The sequence below is a fragment of the Schistocerca cancellata genome, chromosome 6 (genome assembly GCF_023864275.1).
Source record: "Schistocerca cancellata isolate TAMUIC-IGC-003103 chromosome 6, iqSchCanc2.1, whole genome shotgun sequence".
Classification (NCBI taxonomy): domain Eukaryota; kingdom Metazoa; phylum Arthropoda; class Insecta; order Orthoptera; family Acrididae; genus Schistocerca; species Schistocerca cancellata.
Genome location: NC_064631.1, coordinates 531,448,577 through 531,454,868, shown reverse-complemented (window position 1 = coordinate 531,454,868; position 6,292 = coordinate 531,448,577).

Genomic DNA, 6,292 nt, shown 5'->3' with positions numbered 1-6,292 from the left:
GGAGACGCCTGTTGCTCGGTAGACAAGCGATGTCAAACCTTAACAAGGTTATAAGGTCCAGAGATATCACACTAGCAACAAAGATCCGTATTGTGAGGGCTATGGTCTTTCCAGTTGTGATGTATGGATGTGAGACCTGGACCATTAGAAAGGCTGAACGGCGAAGAATTGACTCCTTCGAATTGTGGTGTTGGAGGAAACTGCAAAGAGAACCAACAGATCAATATTGGAGCAAATTAAACCAGATTTCTCCCTGGAAGGTCTAATGTTAAAACAAAAGCTGACCTACTTTGACACACAATGCGAAGGCATGCCTCGTTCGAAAAAACATAATGCTGGGGAAGATTGAAGGAACTAGAAGAAGAGGACGTCAGAGGATGATGGCATCACAGAAGCAATGTGTTCCAACCTGGAAGGTCTACGGGAGAAAGTGCAAGACAGGAAAATGTGGCGTGATTTGGTTCATGGGGTCACGAAGAGTCGGAACCCACTAAACGAATAGAGAGAGAGAGAGAGAATGTAAATGAATTAAATGAATCTGTCCTTTGTTGTTACTTTTGAATATGAAAATTGAAACTGACCTTTCCATCGAAAATAAAATGTTTAGTGGATCTCAGTTACTGACTTCTTGGCTGAAAAAGAATAAATTATTAATTTTGCAGTAACACGTGGCGTCTCCGGAGTGCAATCGAGCGCACCCAAGGTTAAAGTTCTTCACAGCAGCCAGCTTAAGAAACAGCTTTTCAAGATCTGCATCATAATGTGGCTCTGATAAATTCTTGACGCGGTTGTTGAAGAGCAAGTCAGATGAATACGATTCTGAACAACTATGGTAGTCTGTGTCGGTATGGCTAGTTCCACAAATTTTCGCAAAAGAGAGTCTGTTCATTCCAAAAGACCGTGTACCGTGTTATTAAACAGGGATCGCACAGTGCTACGTAGCATTCATTCAACATCCTGTCTTTTACTTGCTTCCACTTCGTTGCATACTTACTAGGAGAGGAAAGAGGAGCGTATTATTCACTTTTTACCTTTTAAGATAACAATCATTATTTCATATAAACGTTCGTTTCAGTTCTCGACTATTACCATATATATTCAGTTTCTTACAAGAGCTTCTATTGATAAAAATTAATATTTTCTGATATCTCGCAGCAATGGTTGCTGTCGTTTCTTTTTTTAACAATAGAAGTACCCTTCCTTTGAAAATATGTCCTTCCTTAGTCAAGTCTACTATAAGGGAAAAAAAATCATTAGTAAAGTCACGGAATACACAAGTCACGGAACACTAACAAGCCAACAATGTTATTTATGATGCTACGTTCCCGCAGGCGAAAGCGATAATTCAGATTATTTATAAATGAATGTTTTTCTGTTGTTTGTGTTGTACTATGTTCCGTCAAACAAGTAATTTCAGTTGAACTCGGTGACATAGATCCTTCTACAGTGCTTTACCCGTAACTTAATGTTGGAAAATGTCTTTCGGGTCTTCGCAGCGTTAAGTACTGATATACAGGGTGTCCCACTCAGGCTTCCCTCACTTCAAGGACCTATGAGATACGATAATGAAAAATGCATCACTTTGTAGAGTAGAGATGGGCAAACTGAAAAATGCATCACTTTGTAGAGATGGGCAAACTGAAACACGTAACTGTTTCGAAACAAATGAAACAGTACAATGTAATGTTTCGATACGATGTTTCGAAACAGTGAAACAGTTTGTGTTTTGTAATCTAATAAACCTACACATTTTGTCATCTTGAATGTCTACTGTATAAGTATGTCCATATAAACATAAATGAGGTGCGAGAGCGCTAATCATATCGCAGAAAGTATGAAACTATCACTTAGGCGTCTTGGCAGTTTCGTATTTCCTGAAGCAAATGTGCTGCGTTCGTGTCGTGTGACTTTCATACTTTTCAATTGGCTGAGGACAGCCATAGCTGAAGACAGAAGAACCAACACGAACGGAACTGGAGGTGGGAGCAAACTGCAGAAACAACGGATATGCTACTGGGATTCCCACATTCCGTTAGTATGGGTAATATACCCATCTTGCTAATTTCCATGCACACAAAGGGAATCATTGTGGATAATAGGCACCGTGACTATAGACTCACAAATAATGCCAAATAATTCGAATAACTAACAAAACATAACAGAAAAATTTTGTCTTTTAAGGTGTTTCGAACCGTTACTATAAATTCACTATGCTTCCCGTTCACCATTACACTATCAGTGATACGTCAAACAGATTGCTTGCAATTATACTTACATAAAATTTGAGTATATGTCTAATAACTGTCACTTTACGCTTTTTTTTATTCAAAATGTTGTAGGCCTACTTGCGTTTCTTAATATGACTACTGTACATGACCAGAGAAACGTATGTTGTAAAAAAAAGTGAATGATTTTCACATATTTATTATTTTGAATGTGAATAGTATGCGTTTTTTATTGTTTGGTTTATAAAGCAGATGTTACGCCATTTCAGAATAGGACAGTCAGATAGAAACGAAGCTTTATTTTCGGATATCTTAAGCTTCATGCTATTGCTTGTCAAAAAGATTTCGACTCTCTTGAAAGTGTTTCACGAAGTGGAATGTTGTGTTTCAGTACCTATGCCGAGCCCGAATCTCGTCCGACACAGCGCGGAATGAAACATCACTGTTTCGATACAATTAGTCCGTTCCAAGCAGAGGTGGACTGAAACAGCCTTATTTTGAAACAACGATACAGTTTCTCTGTCTGGCTCGAGATCGAATTTGGTCCGGTTACCCGAGACAGGGGCGGAATGAAACATCACTGTTTCGAAACAGTGAACCACAGCCGTTCCGAAACACTGAAACAGTTCCACGTATCGGTACACTGTATCGAAACATAGAAACAGTGGCCAAGTCTATTGTAGAGCATCTCAAGGAATTTATATTCCCGCATCAGAAGTGCCAAGTGTCGTCGCCAGAGTGCAGCATGGTCTCATAAAGTGAAAATGGCGACTCCACGCAAGCAGTAGTGTGGTTTGCAGAAACAAAATCGCCAATTACCGTGCAAAGAAATTATCATCGTGAGTATTAATGTGATCCACCTGATGTGAAAATAGTTAAGGAGTGGTAAAGGAAGTTTCTGGCAACAGGATGTGTTCTGAAACATTCTGATGGTGCATATTACGGAGTTTCAGAAGAGACAGTGGAGGACATCAGACAAACGTTTCTCAGAAGCCCACGTAACTCAAAAAAATGGTTCAAATGGCTCTGAGCACTATGGGACTTAACAGCTGTGGTCATCAGTCCCCTAGAACTTAGAACTACTTAAACCTAACTAACCTAAGGACATCACACACATCCATGCCCGAGGCAGGATTCGAACCTGCGACCGTAGCAGTCGCGTGGTTCCGGACTGCGCGCCTAGAACCGCGAGACCACCGCGGCCGGCCACGTAACTCAATTCATCAAGCATCTAAGCAACTTGATGTACATCGATCAACATTACAATGTGTAGTTCACCAGCGTCTTCGTATGTGTGCTTACAAAGTGCAAATTCAGCAACATCTGACGCTGAACGACAAACCACGCCGACGACAATTTGCTGCGGATGTGTTGCAGCATATTGATATGGATTCCAGCTTCCTGGAAAGATGTTTATTCTCAGATGAGGCAACCTTTCATCTATCAGGAAGGACTAATAGGCATAATGTTCGGATTTGGGATTCGCAAAATCCGCACGTTGTCATTGCACATGTTCGTGATAGCCCTGAACTAAACATCTGGTGTGGGCTAATGCACGACAGGATTGTTGGACCGCTCTTCTTTGCCAAACGAACGGTGAATAGGTCAGTGTATCTGGATATGTAGGAGCAGTTTGTGTACACAGATACCAGGCTTGCAACCCAACATCATTTTTCAACAAGATGGAGCTCCACCGCATTGGTCAACGGCTGTTCGCAAGTTCCTGGATAGAAAATTTCCCAATCGTTGGATCGGACATGGAGTACCCATTGTCTGGCCACCACGTTCACCTGACATTACACTGCTTGATTTCTTCATGTGGCGATTCATGAAGGACCGCGTGTATGCTACCAAAGTGGACGATATTCCTCTTTTGCAACATCCTATCACTAATGCGATTGCAAAAATAACAGAGGAAATCTTACAGAGAACTTGGCAAGAAATTGAATATAGACTAGATATTCTTTGTGCTACAAATGTTTCACATGTAGAGGTGTATTGGTGATAAATAAATAAATTCTATGAGATGCTCTACAAGGTGGTGCGTTTTTAATTGTCGTATCTAGAGTAGTTTTTTTTCCTGCGTCTTTGAAATCAGGAAGGTTTGAATGGGACACCCTGTATGTCACAGTCTGCATTACCCGCTATGAAGCGATAGTATGGAGTGTATATTAATTAATATTATTTTTATGGTTAAGGTCTGTTATTATCATTATAATTATCAATTTCTATTATTCACTATTTTTAATTGTGTCAGTAATTACAATTACCCCCATAATAGTATCTGGGATGTATAGTTAATTACATCTTACGACAACAATCCTGAGGCCATCTCGTCGCCTCATGTTCTGCAGTCATTGCGCTGCAGCTATCTGGCTATGCGCTACGTCTGTATAATGATCCCATATCTCTCATCTTTTTCAAGTTCCAAAATGCGACGATAAGCTTCACGTGCGTGGTCTCTAGGCATGCATGCGTTGCACTCTTCACTTGAAAAGTTCAACTAACGAAGACACACGCCTTAGGTAATCACACTACTCTTCGAATGTACGAATGGCTTTTTCCCTGTACTATAAATAAACTCACTTGAGGAGGAAGCTTTAATTTTCATACTCCACAGGTGTGAAAATACTGGAGTATGAGTTCGGCAGCATTTCGATAAAACGTTGCTGATGGACGCGTCTGTCAATCGCTCTTTTTTTTGTTACTGTTTCGTTTGCAGCACAATAAAAGCAGTAAATTTTTATTTATAATTACGCTGTTTCGAGTTTGATTTCAATCTTTTATAATTTGCATTAAAAGTGTTGTAACTTTCTGTAAACATCGAAAATGCCCAGCACGGTCGCTCCTGCGTTAACTAAAGAAAAGGATATTTGTAAGTATATAGTGTCCCAGGATGAGTGGTCAGTACTCAAGGATATGGCAGGAACACTCATTTGAAGAAAAAGCTTTGATGTGGTCATATGCCATACTCCGAATGGTTTTCTGTATATGACATGTTTAATGTACATTTGTATTTCGGCTAGAGCATGCACTTACTTGTCTTCCACAGGAAAACTCTTTAACGTTTTATTGTAACCCAACCTAGCTTTCAACATCTTTGCTCGATTTGTCTTTCTGACGTTAAACTAGTCTGCTGGACGCGTAGTTGTCCACGTCGTGTTGTGACTGGATCGGTGAGAGGGTCTGAGGGTGTGTCAGAGAAAAGCGTCTGTTAATGGTGTTTGTACACACGCTATCTAAATTGCCGCACGTCTACAATAATGAAGAACGTGCAGACATGGCGTATGTTTATAGATTTGCGATGGTAGTGCTACTGCAGTTGACGAAGCATAGCTTTGCGATGGTAGTGCTCCTTCAGTTATACCGTCTGCGCTTTCCGACATGTCGGGCTCCTAATCGTGGAATGTTTAGCAGAGTTTTTATCACATACTTTCTGAAACGTCTGTTTTAATGTTTACTAATTTTTGTGCGTGTGTAAACCTGACAATGTATTGAGTAATACATAAAATAAACACCAATGTGTGTTAAATGTGTTCTATCTCGGAAGCATTCGGTATAGGGCGAATGTCCGTATGAAGTTTTTTGCTTCAGATTGTCACCCCTGTCATATTATAGAGTACTAACTATTCCTCCTAGAACACCCTATATAAGAGAGTGAGCGCTTATTTACGGAACAGAATAGTTCGTAGAAACTAAAACAATCTTTGATTATGAATTTCTTTTTTTACTTCAATCACCGCATTGGGTCATTATGATCATCGTCAGAATGATCCCTCTCTTTCAACTTAGTAGAGGTTCGTGGTGAACGAAAGGAGACACATCAATCTGATGATGACCATGATGATCAAAATCGGTAATTGAAATAAATAATGAAGATAGCGATCAACGACTGTTTTAGTTCCTACAAATTTTTGTACATAGGATTACTGCAATCCTCAAAGTGATCATGTCACTCTTCATCAAGAACAGAATAGTAATTTACAATTATTGTTATGTTCGGGTAACCAAACTTTAAAATGACGTTCTTTGTTGTATACCTCAGCTGCACAACAAATCTGTTGTGG